Here is a 13641-nt window from a genome sequence, read left to right on the forward strand (position 1 = left end):
AAGTCAAAGCTTCCAGATTTTTTCCTGGTGGAAAGAGCTGCTTTTCCCTTTTTTAAGCTCTGCGCTGCAATGGCCGGCCCCACCTCCTGGAAAATTGAATCCAAATGAAGATTCCTGCCAGACAAAAGGTGCCACTACAGAAAGGTCTTTGCTGCCCAAGAAGTGCCCAGGCTGTCCCAAAATCTACACCTCAAAGACAAAGCTTCCAGAATTTTTTCCTGGTGGAAAGAGCTGCTGTTCCCTTTTTTCAGTCCTGTTCTGTAATGCCGGTCCCACCTCCTGAGAAATTGAATCCAACTAAAGATTCCTGCCAGAGAAATGGTGCCACCACAGAAAGGTCTTTGCTGCCCCAGAAGTACCCAGGCTGCCCCACCAACTTCACCTCAAAGCCAAAGCTTCCAGACTTTTTTCCTGGTGGAAAGAGCTGCTGTTCCCTTTTTTCAGCCCTGCTCTGCAATGGCCGGTCCCACCTCCTGGAAAATTGACTACAAATGAAGATTCCTGCCAGACAAAAGGGGCCACCACAGGAATCTCTTGCTGCCCAAAAAGTGCCCAGGCTGCCCCAAGAACTGCACCTGAAGCCAAAGGATTCAGACTTTTTTTCCCGGTAGAAAGAGCTGCTGTTCCCTTTTTTCAAGCCTGTTCTTCAATGGCCGGTCCCACCTCCAGAAAACTTTGCTCCAAATGAAGATTCCTGCCAGACAAATGGTGCCACCATAGAAAGGTCTTTGCTGCCCAAGAAGTGCCCAGGCTACCCCACCAACTACACCTCAAAACCAAAGGATCCAGACTTTTTTTCCTGGTGGAAAGAGCTGCTGATCCCTTTTTTCAGGCCTGTGCTGCAATGGCCGGCCCCACCTCCTGGAAAATTGAATCCGACTGAAGATTCCTGCCAGACAAAAGGTGCTACCACGGAAAGGTCTTGATGCCCAAGAAGTGCCCAGGCTGCCCCAAGAACTGCACCTGAAGCCAAAGGATCCAGACTTTTTTTCCTGGTGGAAAGAGCTGCTGTTCCCTTTTTTCAGACCTGCTCTACAATGGCCGGTCCCACCTCCTGGAAAATTGAATCCAAATGAAGATTCCTGCCAGACAAATGGTGCCACCACAGAAAGGTCTTTGCTGCCCAAGAAGTGCCCAGGCTGCCGAAAGAACTGCACCTGAAGCCAAAGCTTCCAGACTTTTTTTCCTTAGGGAAAGAGCTGCTGTTCCCTATTTTCAGACCTGTGCTGCAAGGGCCGTTCCCACTTCCAGAAAACTTTACTCCAGATGAAGATTCCTGCCAGACAAAAGGTGCCACCACAGAAAGGTCTTGATGCCCCAGAAGTGCCCAGGCTGCCCCACCAACTACACCTGAAACCAAAGCTTCCAGAATTTTTTCCTGGTGGAAAGAGCTGCTGTTCCCTTTTTTCAGCCCTGCGCTGCAATGGCCGGTCCAACCTCCTGGAAAATTGAATCCGACTGAAGATTCCTGCCATACAAAAGGTGCCACCACAGAGAACTCATCTATCCCAAGAAGTGCCAAGGCTGCCCCACCAACTGCACCTCAAAGCCAAAGGATCCAGGCTTTTTTCCTGGTGTGAAGAGCTGCTGTTCCCGTTTTTCAGGCCTGCTCTGCAATGGTCGGTCCCACCTCCTGAAAACTTTAATCCAAATGAATATTCCTGCCAGACAAAATTTGCCACTACAAAAAACTCTTGCTGCCCCAGAAGTGCCCAGGCTGCCCCACCAACTACTCCTGAAGCCAAAGGATCCAGACTTTTTTTCCTTAGGGAAAGAGCTGCTGTTCCGTTTTTTCTGCCCTGCGCTGCAATCTCCAGTCCCACCTTTTTAAAAACTGAATCCTACTGAAGATTCCTGCCAGAAAAAAGGTGCCACCACAGAAAACTCATCTATCCCAAGAAGTACCCAGGCTGCAACAACTACACCTGAAGCCAAAGGATCCAGACTTTTTTTCCTCAGGGAAAGAGCTGCTGTTCCCTTTTTTCAGTCCTGCGCTGCAATGGCCGGTCCCACCTCCTGGAAAATTGAATCCAAATGAAGATTCCTGCCAGACAAAAGGTGCCACTACAGAAAACTCTTCCTGCCCAAGAAGTACCCAGGCTGCACCAACTACACCTGAAGCCAAAGGACCCAGATTTTTTTCCTGGTAGAAAGAACTGCTGTTCCCTTTTTTCAGTCCTGTGCTGCAATGGCCGGTCCCACCTCCAGAAAACTTTACTCCAGATGAAGATTTCTGCCAGACAAAAGGCGCCACCACAGAAAGGTCTTTGCTGCCCAAGAAGTGCCCAGGCTACCCCAACAACTGCACCTCCATGACAAAGCTTCCTGACTTTTTTTCCTGGTGGAAAGAACTGCTGTTCCTTTTTTCTACCCTGCTCTGCAATGACCGGTCCCACCTTTTAAAAAATTTAATCCAAATGAAGATTCCTGCCAGACAAAAGGTGCTACCACAAAAAACTCTACCTTCCCAAGAAGTTTCCAGGCTGCACAAACTACACCTGAAGTCAAAGCTTCCAGATTTTTTCCTGGTGGAAAGAGCTGCTTTTCCCTTTTTTAAGCTCTGCGCTGCAATGGCCGGCCCCACCTCCTGGAAAATTGAATCCAAATGAAGATTCCTGCCAGACAAAAGGTGCCACTACAGAAAGGTCTTTGCTGCCCAAGAAGTGCCCAGGCTGTCCCAAAATCTACACCTCAAAGACAAAGCTTCCAGACTTTTTTCCTGGTGGAAAGAGCTGCTGTTCCCTTTTTTCAGCCCTGCTCTGCAATGGCCGGTCCCACCTCCTGGAAAATTGACTACAAATGAAGATTCCTGCCAGACAAAAGGGGCCACCACAGGAATCTCTTGCTGCCCAAAAAGTGCCCAGGCTGCCCCAAGAACTGCACCTGAAGCCAAAGGATTCAGACTTTTTTTCCCGGTAGAAAGAACTGCTGTTCCCTTTTTTCAAGCCTGTTCTTCAATGGCCGGTCCCACCTCCAGAAAACTTTGCTCCAAATGAAGATTCCTGCCAGACAAAAGGTGCCACCATAGAAAGGTCATTGCTGCCCAAGAAGTGCCCAGGCTACCCCACCAACTACACCTCAAAACCAAAGGATCCAGACTTTTTTTCCTGGTGGAAAGAGCTGCTGTTCCCTTTTTTCAGGCCTGTGCTGCAATGGCCGGCCCCACCTCCTGGAAAATTGAATCCGACTGAAGATTCCTGCCAGACAAAAGGTGCTACCACGGAAAGGTCTTGATGCCCAAGAAGTGCCCAGACTGCCCCAAGAACTGCACCTGAAGCCAAAGGATCCAGACTTTTTTTCCTGGTGGAAAGAGCTGCTGTTCCCTTTTTTCAGACCTGCTCTACAATGGCCGGTCTCACCTCCTGGAAAATTGAATCCAAATGAAGATTCCTGCCAGACAAATGGTGCCACCATAGAAAGGTCTTTGCTGCCCCAGAAGTGCCCAGGCTACCCCACCAACTACACCTCAAAACCAAAGGATCCAGACTTTTTTTCCTGGTGGAAAGAGCTGCTGATCCCTTTTTTCAGGCCTGTGCTGCAAGGGCCGTTCCCACTTCCAGAAAACTTTACTCCAGATGAAGATTCCTGCCAGACAAAAGGTGCCACCACAGAAAGGTCTTGATGCCCAAGAAGTGCCCAGGCTGCCCCACCAACTACACCTGAAACCAAAGCTTCCAGAATTTTTTCCTGGTGGAAAGAGCTGCTGTTCCCTTTTTTCAGCCCTGCGCTGCAATGGCCGGTCCAACCTCCTGAAAACTTTAATCCAAATGAATATTCCTGCCAGACAAAATTTGCCACTACAAAAAACTCTTGCTGCCCCAGAAGTGCCCAGGCTGCCCCACCAACTACTCCTGAAGCCAAAGGATCCAGACTTTTTTTCCTTAGGGAAAGAGCTGCTGTTCCGTTTTTTCTGCCCTGCGCTGCAATCTCCAGTCCCACCTTTTTAAAAACTGAATCCTACTGAAGATTCCTGCCAGAAAAAAGGTGCCACCACAGAAAACTCATCTATCCCAAGAAGTACCCAGGCTGCAACAACTACACCTGAAGCCAAAGGATCCAGACTTTTTTTCCTCAGGGAAAGAGCTGCTGTTCCCTTTTTTCAGTCCTGCGCTGCAATGGCCGGTCCCACCTCCTGGAAAATTGAATCCAAATGAAGATTCCTGCCAGACAAAAGGTGCCACTACAGAAAACTCTTCCTGCCCAAGAAGTACCCAGGCTGCACCAACTACACCTGAAGCCAAAGGACCCAGATTTTTTTCCTGGTAGAAAGAACTGCTGTTCCCTTTTTTCAGTCCTGTGCTGCAAGGGCCGGTCCCACCTCCAGAAAACTTTACTCCAGATGAAGATTTCTGCCAGACAAAAGGCGCCACCACAGAAAGGTCTTTGCTGCCCAAGAAGTGCCCAGGCTACCCCAACAACTGCACCTCCATGACAAAGCTTCCTGACTTTTTTTCCTGGTGGAAAGAACTGCTGTTCCTTTTTTCTACCCTGCTCTGCAATGACCGGTCCCACCTTTTAAAAAATTTAATCCAAATGAAGATTCCTGCCAGACAAAAGGTGCTACCACAAAAAACTCTACCTTCCCAAGAAGTTTCCAGGCTGCACAAACTACACCTGAAGTCAAAGCTTCCAGATTTTTTCCTGGTGGAAAGAGCTGCTTTTCCCTTTTTTAAGCTCTGCGCTGCAATGGCCGGCCCCACCTCCTGGAAAATTGAATCCAAATGAAGATTCCTGCCAGACAAAAGGTGCCACTACAGAAAGGTCTTTGCTGCCCAAGAAGTGCCCAGGCTGTCCCAAAATCTACACCTCAAAGACAAAGCTTCCAGAATTTTTTCCTGGTGGAAAGAGCTGCTGTTCCCTTTTTTCAGTCCTGTTCTGTAATGCCGGTCCCACCTCCTGAGAAATTGAATCCAACTAAAGATTCCTGCCAGAGAAATGGTGCCACCACAGAAAGGTCTTTGCTGCCCCAGAAGTGCCCAGGCTGCCCCACCAACTTCACCTCAAAGCCAAAGCTTCTAGACTTTTTTCCTGGTGGAAAGAGCTGCTGTTCCCTTTTTTCAGCCCTGCTCTGCAATGGCCGGTCCCACCTCCTGGAAAATTGACTACAAATGAAGATTCCTGCCAGACAAAAGGGGCCACCACAGGAATCTCTTGCTGCCCAAAAAGTGCCCAGGCTGCCCCAAGAACTGCACCTGAAGCCAAAGGATTCAGACTTTTTTTCCCGGTAGAAAGAGCTGCTGTTCCCTTTTTTCAAGCCTGTTCTTCAATGGCCGGTCCCACCTCCAGAAAACTTTGCTCCAAATGAAGATTCCTGCCAGACAAATGGTACCACCATAGAAAGGTCTTTGCTGCCCAAGAAGTGCCCAGGCTACCCCACCAACTACACCTCAAAACCAAAGGATCCAGACTTTTTTTCCTGGTGGAAAGAGCTGCTGATCCCTTTTTTCAGGCCTGTGCTGCAATGGCCGGCCCCACCTCCTGGAAAATTGAATCCGACTGAAGATTCCTGCCAGACAAAAGGTGCTACCACGGAAAGGTCTTGATGCCCAAGAAGTGCCCAGGCTGCCCCAAGAACTGCACCTGAAGCCAAAGGATCCAGACTTTTTTTCCTGGTGGAAAGAGCTGCTGTTCCCTTTTTTCAGACCTGCTCTACAATGGCCGGTCCCACCTCCTGGAAAATTGAATCCAAATGAAGATTCCTGCCAGACAAATGGTGCCACCACAGAAAGGTCTTTGCTGCCCAAGAAGTGCCCAGGCTGCCGAAAGAACTGCACCTGAAGCCAAAGCTTCCAGACTTTTTTTCCTTAGGGAAAGAGCTGCTGTTCCCTATTTTCAGACCTGTGCTGCAAGGGCCGTTCCCACTTCCAGAAAACTTTACTCCAGATGAAGATTCCTGCCAGACAAAAGGTGCCACCACAGAAAGGTCTTGATGCCCCAGAAGTGCCCAGGCTGCCCCACCAACTGCACCTGAAGCCAAAGCTTCCAGACTTTTTTTCCTTAGGGAAAGAGCTGCTGTTCCCTATTTTCAGACCTGTGCTGCAAGGGCCGTTCCCACTTCCAGAAAACTTTACTCCAGATGAAGATTCCTGCCAGACAAAAGGCGCCACCACAGAAAGGTCTTTGCTGCCCAAGAAGTGCCCAGGCTACCCCAACAACTGCACCTCCATGACAAAGCTTCCTGACTTTTTTTCCTGGTGGAAAGAACTGCTGTTCCTTTTTTCTACCCTGCTCTGCAATGACCGGTCCCACCTTTTAAAAAATTTAATCCAAATGAAGATTCCTGCCAGACAAAAGGTGCTACCACAAAAAACTCTACCTTCCCAAGAAGTTTCCAGGCTGCACAAACTACACCTGAAGTCAAAGCTTCCAGATTTTTTCCTGGTGGAAAGAGCTGCTTTTCCCTTTTTTAAGCTCTGCGCTGCAATGGCCGGCCCCACCTCCTGGAAAATTGAATCCAAATGAAGATTCCTGCCAGACAAAAGGTGCCACTACAGAAAGGTCTTTGCTGCCCAAGAAGTGCCCAGGCTGTCCCAAAATCTACACCTCAAAGACAAAGCTTCCAGAATTTTTTCCTGGTGGAAAGAGCTGCTGTTCCCTTTTTTCAGTCCTGTTCTGTAATGCCGGTCCCACCTCCTGAGAAATTGAATCCAACTAAAGATTCCTGCCAGAGAAATGGTGCCACCACAGAAAGGTCTTTGCTGCCCCAGAAGTGCCCAGGCTGCCCCACCAACTTCACCTCAAAGCCAAAGCTTCCAGACTTTTTTCCTGGTGGAAAGAGCTGCTGTTCCCTTTTTTCAGCCCTGCTCTGCAATGGCCGGTCCCACCTCCTGGAAAATTGACTACAAATGAAGATTCCTGCCAGACAAAAGGGGCCACCACAGGAATCTCTTGCTGCCCAAAAAGTGCCCAGGCTGCCCCAAGAACTGCACCTGAAGCCAAAGGATTCAGACTTTTTTTCCCGGTAGAAAGAGCTGCTGTTCCCTTTTTTCAAGCCTGTTCTTCAATGGCCGGTCCCACCTCCAGAAAACTTTGCTCCAAATGAAGATTCCTGCCAGACAAATGGTACCACCATAGAAAGGTCTTTGCTGCCCAAGAAGTGCCCAGGCTACCCCACCAACTACACCTCAAAACCAAAGGATCCAGACTTTTTTTCCTGGTGGAAAGAGCTGCTGATCCCTTTTTTCAGGCCTGTGCTGCAATGGCCGGCCCCACCTCCTGGAAAATTGAATCCAAATGAAGATTCCTGCCAGACAAAAGGTGCTACCACGGAAAGGTCTTGATGCCCAAGAAGTGCCCAGGCTGCCCCAAGAACTGCACCTGAAGCCAAAGGATCCAGACTTTTTTTCCTGGTGGAAAGAGCTGCTGTTCCCTTTTTTCAGACCTGCTCTACAATGGCCGGTCCCACCTCCTGGAAAATTGAATCCAAATGAAGATTCCTGCCAGACAAATGGTGCCACCACAGAAAGGTCTTTGCTGCCCAAGAAGTGCCCAGGCTGCCGAAAGAACTGCACCTGAAGCCAAAGCTTCCAGACTTTTTTTCCTTAGGGAAAGAGCTGCTGTTCCCTATTTTCAGACCTGTGCTGCAAGGGCCGTTCCCACTTCCAGAAAACTTTACTCCAGATGAAGATTCCTGCCAGACAAAAGGTGCCACCACAGAAAGGTCTTGATGCCCCAGAAGTGCCCAGGCTGCCCCACCAACTACACCTGAAACCAAAGCTTCCAGAATTTTTTCCTGGTGGAAAGAGCTGCTGTTCCCTTTTTTCAGCCCTGCGCTGCAATGGCCGGTCCAACCTCCTGGAAAATTGAATCCGACTGAAGATTCCTGCCATACAAAAGGTGCCACCACAGAGAACTCATCTATCCCAAGAAGTGCCAAGGCTGCCCCACCAACTGCACCTCAAAGCCAAAGGATCCAGGCTTTTTTCCTGGTGTGAAGAGCTGCTGTTCCCGTTTTTCAGCCCTGCTCTGCAATGGTCGGTCCCACCTCCTGAAAAATTTAATCCAAATGAATATTCCTGCCAGACAAAATTTGCCACTACAAAAAACTCTTGCTGCCCCAGAAGTGCCCAGGCTGCCCCACCAACTACTCCTGAAGCCAAAGGATCCAGACTTTTTTTCCTTAGGGAAAGAGCTGCTGTTCCGTTTTTTCTGCCCTGCGCTGCAATCTCCAGTCCCACCTTTTTAAAAACTGAATCCTACTGAAGATTCCTGCCAGAAAAAAGGTGCCACCACAGAAAACTCATCTATCCCAAGAAGTACCCAGGCTGCAACAACTACACCTGAAGCCAAAGGATCCAGACTTTTTTTCCTCAGGGAAAGAGCTGCTGTTCCCTTTTTTCAGTCCTGCGCTGCAATGGCCGGTCCCACCTCCTGGAAAATTGAATCCAAATGAAGATTCCTGCCAGACAAAAGGTGCCACTACAGAAAACTCTTCCTGCCCAAGAAGTACCCAGGCTGCACCAACTACACCTGAAGCCAAAGGACCCAGATTTTTTTCCTGGTAGAAAGAACTGCTGTTCCCTTTTTTCAGTCCTGTGCTGCAATGGCCGGTCCCACCTCCAGAAAACTTTACTCCAGATGAAGATTTCTGCCAGACAAAAGGCGCCACCACAGAAAGGTCTTTGCTGCCCAAGAAGTGCCCAGGCTACCCCAACAACTGCACCTCCATGACAAAGCTTCCTGACTTTTTTTCCTGGTGGAAAGAACTGCTGTTCCTTTTTTCTACCCTGCTCTGCAATGACCGGTCCCACCTTTTAAAAAATTTAATCCAAATGAAGATTCCTGCCAGACAAAAGGTGCTACCACAAAAAACTCTACCTTCCCAAGAAGTTTCCAGGCTGCACAAACTACACCTGAAGTCAAAGCTTCCAGATTTTTTCCTGGTGGAAAGAGCTGCTTTTCCCTTTTTTAAGCTCTGCGCTGCAATGGCCGGCCCCACCTCCTGGAAAATTGAATCCAAATGAAGATTCCTGCCAGACAAAAGGTGCCACTACAGAAAGGTCTTTGCTGCCCAAGAAGTGCCCAGGCTGTCCCAAAATCTACACCTCAAAGACAAAGCTTCCAGAATTTTTTCCTGGTGGAAAGAGCTGCTGTTCCCTTTTTTCAGTCCTGTTCTGTAATGCCGGTCCCACCTCCTGAGAAACTGAATCCAACTAAAGATTCCTGCCAGAGAAATGGTGCCACCACAGAAAGGTCTTTGCTGCCCCAGAAGTGCCCAGGCTGCCCCACCAACTTCACCTCAAAGCCAAAGCTTCCAGACTTTTTTCCTGGTGGAAAGAGCTGCTGTTCCCTTTTTTCAGCCCTGCTCTGCAATGGCCGGTCCCACCTCCTGGAAAATTGACTACAAATGAAGATTCCTGCCAGACAAAAGGGGCCACCACAGGAATCTCTTGCTGCCCAAAAAGTGCCCAGGCTGCCCCAAGAACTGCACCTGAAGCCAAAGGATTCAGACTTTTTTTCCCGGTAGAAAGAGCTGCTGTTCCCTTTTTTCAAGCCTGTTCTTCAATGGCCGGTCCCACCTCCAGAAAACTTTGCTCCAAATGAAGATTCCTGCCAGACAAATGGTGCCACCATAGAAAGGTCTTTGCTGCCCAAGAAGTGCCCAGGCTACCCCACCAACTACACCTCAAAACCAAAGGATCCAGACTTTTTTTCCTGGTGGAAAGAGCTGCTGATCCCTTTTTTCAGGCCTGTGCTGCAATGGCCGGCCCCACCTCCTGGAAAATTGAATCCGACTGAAGATTCCTGCCAGACAAAAGGTGCTACCACGGAAAGGTCTTGATGCCCAAGAAGTGCCCAGGCTGCCCCACCAACTACACCTGAAACCAAAGCTTCCAGAATTTTTTCCTGGTGGAAAGAGCTGCTGTTCCCTTTTTTCAGCCCTGCGCTGCAATGGCCGGTCCCACCTCCTGGAAAATTGAATCCAAATGAAGATTCCTGCCATACAAAAGGTGCCACCACAGAGAACTCATCTATCCCAAGAAGTGCCAAGGCTGCCCCACCAACTGCACCTCAAAGCCAAAGGATCCAGGCTTTTTTCCTGGTGTGAAGAGCTGCTGTTCCCGTTTTTCAGGCCTGCTCTGCAATGGTCGGTCCCACCTCCTGAAAACTTTAATCCAAATGAATATTCCTGCCAGACAAAATTTGCCACTACAAAAAACTCTTGCTGCCCCAGAAGTGCCCAGGCTGCCCCACCAACTACTCCTGAAGCCAAAGGATCCAGACTTTTTTTCCTTAGGGAAAGAGCTGCTGTTCCGTTTTTTCTGCCCTGCGCTGCAATCTCCAGTCCCACCTTTTTAAAAACTGAATCCTACTGAAGATTCCTGCCAGAAAAAAGGTGCCACCACAGAAAACTCATCTATCCCAAGAAGTACCCAGGCTGCAACAACTACACCTGAAGCCAAAGGATCCAGACTTTTTTTCCTCAGGGAAAGAGCTGCTGTTCCCTTTTTTCAGTCCTGCGCTGCAATGGCCGGTCCCACCTCCTGGAAAATTGAATCCAAATGAAGATTCCTGCCAGACAAAAGGTGCCACTACAGAAAACTCTTCCTGCCCAAGAAGTACCCAGGCTGCACCAACTACACCTGAAGCCAAAGGACCCAGATTTTTTTCCTGGTAGAAAGAACTGCTGTTCCCTTTTTTCAGTCCTGTGCTGCAATGGCCGGTCCCACCTCCAGAAAACTTTACTCCAGATGAAGATTTCTGCCAGACAAAAGGCGCCACCACAGAAAGGTCTTTGCTGCCCAAGAAGTGCCCAGGCTACCCCAACAACTGCACCTCCATGACAAAGCTTCCTGACTTTTTTTCCTGGTGGAAAGAACTGCTGTTCCTTTTTTCTACCCTGCTCTGCAATGACCGGTCCCACCTTTTAAAAAATTTAATCCAAATGAAGATTCCTGCCAGACAAAAGGTGCTACCACAAAAAACTCTACCTTCCCAAGAAGTTTCCAGGCTGCACAAACTACACCTGAAGTCAAAGCTTCCAGATTTTTTCCTGGTGGAAAGAGCTGCTTTTCCCTTTTTTAAGCTCTGCGCTGCAATGGCCGGCCCCACCTCCTGGAAAATTGAATCCAAATGAAGATTCCTGCCAGAGAAAAGGTGCCACTACAGAAAGGTCTTTGCTGCCCAAGAAGTGCCCAGGCTGTCCCAAAATCTACACCTCAAAGACAAAGCTTCCAGAATTTTTTCCTGGTGGAAAGAGCTGCTGTTCCCTTTTTTCAGTCCTGTTCTGTAATGCCGGTCCCACCTCCTGAGAAACTGAATCCAACTAAAGATTCCTGCCAGAGAAATGGTGCCACCACAGAAAGGTCTTTGCTGCCCCAGAAGTGCCCAGGCTGCCCCACCAACTTCACCTCAAAGCCAAAGCTTCCAGACTTTTTTCCTGGTGGAAAGAGCTGCTGTTCCCTTTTTTCAGCCCTGCTCTGCAATGGCCGGTCCCACCTCCTGGAAAATTGACTACAAATGAAGATTCCTGCCAGACAAAAGGGGCCACCACAGGAATCTCTTGCTGCCCAAAAAGTGCCCAGGCTGCCCCAAGAACTGCACCTGAAGCCAAAGGATTCAGACTTTTTTTCCCGGTAGAAAGAGCTGCTGTTCCCTTTTTTCAAGCCTGTTCTTCAATGGCCGGTCCCACCTCCAGAAAACTTTGCTCCAAATGAAGATTCCTGCCAGACAAATGGTGCCACCATAGAAAGGTCTTTGCTGCCCAAGAAGTGCCCAGGCTACCCCACCAACTACACCTCAAAACCAAAGGATCCAGACTTTTTTTCCTGGTGGAAAGAGCTGCTGTTCCCTTTTTTCAGGCCTGTGCTGCAATGGCCGGTCCAACCTCCTGGAAAATTGAATCCGACTGAAGATTCCTGCCAGACAAAAGGTGCTACCACGGAAAGGTCTTGATGCCCAAGAAGTGCCCAGGCTGCCCCAAGAACTGCACCTGAAGCCAAAGGATCCAGACTTTTTTTCCTGGTGGAAAGAGATGCTGTTCCCTTTTTTCAGACCTGCTCTACAATGGCCGGTCCCACCTCCTGGAAAATTGAATCCAAATGAAGATTCCTGCCATACAAAAGGTGCCACCACAGAGAACTCATCTATCCCAAGAAGTGCCAAGGCTGCCCCACCAACTGCACCTCAAAGCCAAAGGATCCAGGCTTTTTTCCTGGTGTGAAGAGCTGCTGTTCCCGTTTTTCAGGCCTGCTCTGCAATGGTCGGTCCCACCTCCTGAAAAATTTAATCCAAATGAATATTCCTGCCAGACAAAATTTGCCACTACAAAAAACTCTTGCTGCCCCAGAAGTGCCCAGGCTGCCCCACCAACTACTCCTGAAGCCAAAGGATCCAGACTTTTTTTCCTTAGGGAAAGAGCTGCTGTTCCGTTTTTTCTGCCCTGCGCTGCAATCTCCAGTCCCACCTTTTTAAAAACTGAATCCTACTGAAGATTCCTGCCAGAAAAAAGGTGCCACCACAGAAAACTCATCTATCCCAAGAAGTACCCAGGCTGCAACAACTACACCTGAAGCCAAAGGATCCAGACTTTTTTTCCTCAGGGAAAGAGCTGCTGTTCCCTTTTTTCAGTCCTGCGCTGCAATGGCCGGTCCCACCTCCTGGAAAATTGAATCCAAATGAAGATTCCTGCCAGACAAAAGGTGCCACTACAGAAAACTCTTCCTGCCCAAGAAGTACCCAGGCTGCACCAACTACACCTGAAGCCAAAGGACCCAGATTTTTTTCCTGGTAGAAAGAACTGCTGTTCCCTTTTTTCAGTCCTGTGCTGCAATGGCCGGTCCCACCTCCAGAAAACTTTACTCCAGATGAAGATTTCTGCCAGACAAAAGGCGCCACCACAGAAAGGTCTTGATGCCCAAGAAGTGCCCAGGCTACCCCAACAACTGCACCTCCATGACAAAGCTTCCTGACTTTTTTTCCTGGTGGAAAGAACTGCTGTTCCTTTTTTCTACCCTGCTCTGCAATGACCGGTCCCACCTTTTAAAAAATTTAATCCAAATGAAGATTCCTGCCAGACAAAAGGTGCTACCACAAAAAACTCTACCTTCCCAAGAAGTTTCCAGGCTGCACAAACTACACCTGAAGTCAAAGCTTCCAGATTTTTTCCTGGTGGAAAGAGCTGCTTTTCCCTTTTTTAAGCTCTGCGCTGCAATGGCCGGCCCCACCTCCTGGAAAATTGAATCCAAATGAAGATTCCTGCCAGACAAAAGGTGCCACTACAGAAAGGTCTTTGCTGCCCAAGAAGTGCCCAGGCTGTCCCAAAATCTACACCTCAAAGACAAAGCTTCCAGAATTTTTTCCTGGTGGAAAGAGCTGCTGTTCCCTTTTTTCAGTCCTGTTCTGTAATGCCGGTCCCACCTCCTGAGAAATTGAATCCAACTAAAGATTCCTGCCAGAGAAATGGTGCCACCACAGAAAGGTCTTTGCTGCCCCAGAAGTGCCCAGGCTGCCCCACCAACTTCACCTCAAAGCCAAAGCTTCCAGACTTTTTTCCTGGTGGAAAGAGCTGCTGTTCCCTTTTTTCAGCCCTGCTCTGCAATGGCCGGTCCCACCTCCTGGAAAATTGACTACAAATGAAGATTGCTGCCAGACAAAAGGGGCCACCACAGGAATCTCTTGCTGCCCAAAAAGTGCCCAGGC

The 13641-nt window shown here is 49.0% G+C and overlaps 1 long non-coding RNA gene across 6 annotated transcripts in view; it reads right to left on the minus strand.

The window, feature by feature from the left end:
* Positions 1-465: 465 nt before the first annotated feature.
* The window catches only part of LOC127462750 (uncharacterized), a 30396-nt gene continuing 17220 nt past the window's right edge, over positions 466-13641 (minus strand). For 3 of the 6 annotated variants that reach the window (XR_007900545.1, XR_007900544.1, XR_007900543.1), the window contains exons 2-3: positions 3461-3530; positions 466-569 (exon numbers count right to left, since the gene is read on the minus strand). This is a non-coding gene — a long non-coding RNA (uncharacterized LOC127462750). Of the gene's footprint in view, positions 570-2773; positions 2878-3460; positions 3531-13641 lie in introns of those variants that run through there. The other 3 variants (XR_007900548.1, XR_007900547.1, XR_007900546.1) reach the window with 1 other exon arrangement.

The sequence above is a fragment of the Manacus candei genome, unplaced genomic scaffold (genome assembly GCF_025592945.1).
Source record: "Manacus candei isolate 608988 ecotype Guabito, Panama unplaced genomic scaffold, ASM2559294v1 h1tg000138l, whole genome shotgun sequence".
NCBI classification, from domain to species: Eukaryota; Metazoa; Chordata; class Aves; order Passeriformes; family Pipridae; genus Manacus; species Manacus candei.